A 3,022-nucleotide genomic window follows, 5' to 3' on the forward strand; every position below is an offset into this window, starting at 1 on the left:
CTATGAATTCCTACCTAAACACTTCATTTGCTCAATTAGATATGATCATGAGGTGAATGAAACATAACAGTTTACATATGAGACAAAGGGAAAACTTATGCTAAATTAACATACCACATGAATCTCAGAAGTTAGAGCTGTGAAATTTTCATTAAAAACTCTGTCAAAGACTGTACAAGAAAGCTCTGCTACGCTTCAGCAGCTCTCAGAAAAATCTTCTAACTCTATCACTCTTTTTACAATATATTAAATATAACTCAGAAAAAACCAATCGATGAAAGATGGGGGGCGGTTTCACTTGAAATCTTAAAAATAGGAAAAAGTCTGCTTAAGGAACAGCGTTACAATTTGTTTGTTGATAACCAATGAATAGGCAAAACCTGTAGCTGAATCTTCTGATCGACAACTGAAGACCCAAAATAGACCAACCAATTCGTTTTCTATGCTGGGATAGTTATATGTATTTCAATTTGGCTTTTGACTTTACGCTGCATTTGAATGAGAACTAAAACAACAGTAGCGTAATATCTTCTCCAAAAACTTTTCCCTACAGGTCAATAAAAATAATGAGCTGTTCAACCATAATTGCCAGAATAAAGAGAATCACCATTTTTTCTAAAACAGAACGTCGTTTCCCTTGAATTCCTCTGATGGCCGACACATGGAGCGCAAATCCAGTTGAAACATTAATTAAAATCTGGGGAAATAGGAGTCGAATCCTATTCTGTTGCGTTTGATGTCTTTGTGGCGTGAAAGATCTTTTTGATTCCTATCAACGCTCAATTTGTTGAGAGTGAGTGTCCCGGTTTTATCACTGCAAAGAATTTTCAGGGCAGCCATTTCCTCTATAGCAGTCATTCACTTCGCAATAGGAATTCCACTAATCAAAAGCACCAAGAGGTTGTTAATTCCATCTCTGTACTGTCGATGTTGAATAGGGTACATGACAACGATTTCTATGGCAATTCCAATTGCAATCGAACATATACAGTAGTTACCAATTGCAGTAAGAACCTTTTGGAAATGACCCACTTGGTTTGTGCTATCCACCAAATGAGCTGCCTTTCCGAAGAAGGTGTGAACTTCAGTAGCAATAACCACGGCTTCAATTTCTCCTTGTTTACAAGTAGAATCTGAGTAAACTTCATCTCCGGGATTCTTAGTCACTGGGAGAGACTCTCCGGTTAGAGCTGACTGATCGATCTTTAAAGGATCTCCTTCAAGCAGGCGAGCATCCGCAGGAACGATATCTCCCAATTTAATACTGACTACATCACCAGGAACAAGAAGACTAGCGTCCATTTAGGAAAATATTATACATCGACAGCCCCGGTTTTGTAAAAGTATTTTCTCCAAGCTGCGTTAGCAAATTTAAAGCCTCATCAAGATAGCCACCTTTACAAAGGGCACACAGAATATATAGATAACCACTTTGGCCAATGTTTAGCTTCTTTTCCTCCATAAATCTCAACAGCTCCATAGCAAACTGTGGGTCTGGAGCTTTCGAGCAGTACTCAAGTAAGGACATCAAATCACCAATTGCCAGAAACACACAATACAACCATATTGTGCACTACGTTCAGAGGAATCACTGAAGCTTCGCACTATAATCTGAAAAAATGGCACGGGACCATTTTGCTACCAAAATAGGGATTTCCTCCTCAAGTAAACATTCCAACATTGCCATGATATATTGATATTTTTCTTTTGATATCAAATCTGTATGATGCAAAACTATTATATCTGCCCGTCTCAATGCAATCAAATGTTCCCTCAATGGCCTACGTGGTATCAACCTTCTATTGCCCCAAAGGGTTATACAATTTACCATTATAATCTCCATGTCCCTGAACAAGCTCCAATGGTAATAAAGAGACTAGCAGTCATCATGTTGTGCTATTCAGCCAGCTTATTCATTGTTGGGCAATTCCAGTGAATGGACTGTCACCAGGCAGTTTATGTCTGCACAACCTTGTCCCACACATGAAAACAGAGAGTGCTATTGCCATTGCCATGGTTGGGATACAAAACCCCAAACCCCATTCAACATTTTCTAGACTGTACATGAGGACAGATATAGACACAACCAAGCCACTGGACATTCCAAAGTACCACCAATTGAAGAATGAACTCTTGTGCTTCCTCTGGGTCTCGGTTATCAAACTGGTCTGCCCAAATGCTTGCAGACAAGGTTTGTGCTTTTGCAGAGATAGGAGCTGAGGAAGCTGCTCCCTTTTGAAGAGCTGGAGCATAAATTACATAATTTAAATCAATACATTAATGATTTCTTCTTCAAAACAGGGTTTTGAAGAAGAATCTATCTCTGACATGAGACGGAGTCTAACAGAATCTATGGTCTCAAATGGTTATTTACCGGTTCATTTTTTCTGGATGAGCTTGAACTCTGGGGGGAAGCCTGCTCACATGCTTATGTTTATTTTTTAATGAGCATGAAGTCCGCGTTAAAACTGCTCAGATCTTGCGTTTATTTTTTAACGAGCATGAACTTTGCCAAAACTGCTCGTTTTGCGTTTATTTTTTAACGAGCATGAACTTTGCCAAAACTGCTCGTTCTTTTGCATGCCCCCAGCATCATAATAACGCATGTCAAAGGAGGGTGCCCCCCAAGCTTCATTGCATTCAACTTGGTGATTGGAATGAAGGTTTACCTTTGAATTTTGAAAAGGGGATTTGTTTCATTTTTTAATGAGGTTGACGCAATAAAAGAACTATCCTCATGATTCCTTGTTTCATTTTTTAACGAGGTTGACACGAGATAAGAACCGTCCTCGGGGCCCACTGTATTTACAGTATTTCCATTAGGGCGATGATCCATGCTGACAAAATATTTAGGAATCTTCCGAATCCGTTGGATATAGAAGATTTCATATTGTAGGTTTCCACTGTGGCTACTTCCGCCAGATTACCTGCCGGCGGTAGGGCAAAAGTACCCATTAAGGCAGGGTCTTTTAGGAGACCTACTCCAATATTTTGGAGCGATTGATTACTTTCATGGATCATT

The 3,022-nt window shown here is 39.4% G+C and overlaps 1 pseudogene; it reads right to left on the reverse strand.

The window, feature by feature from the left end:
* Positions 1 to 690: 690 nt before the first annotated feature.
* LOC149245554 (ATPase 1, plasma membrane-type pseudogene) lies at positions 691 to 1,302 on the reverse strand (annotated as a pseudogene).
* Between the last annotated feature and the right edge of the window lie 1,720 nt (positions 1,303 to 3,022).

This window comes from Pinus tabuliformis, chromosome 7, assembly GCF_031772625.1.
Source record: "Pinus tabuliformis cultivar Carrire ecotype Pingquan chromosome 7, CPIR1, whole genome shotgun sequence".
Taxonomy (NCBI): Eukaryota; Viridiplantae; Streptophyta; class Pinopsida; order Pinales; family Pinaceae; genus Pinus; species Pinus tabuliformis.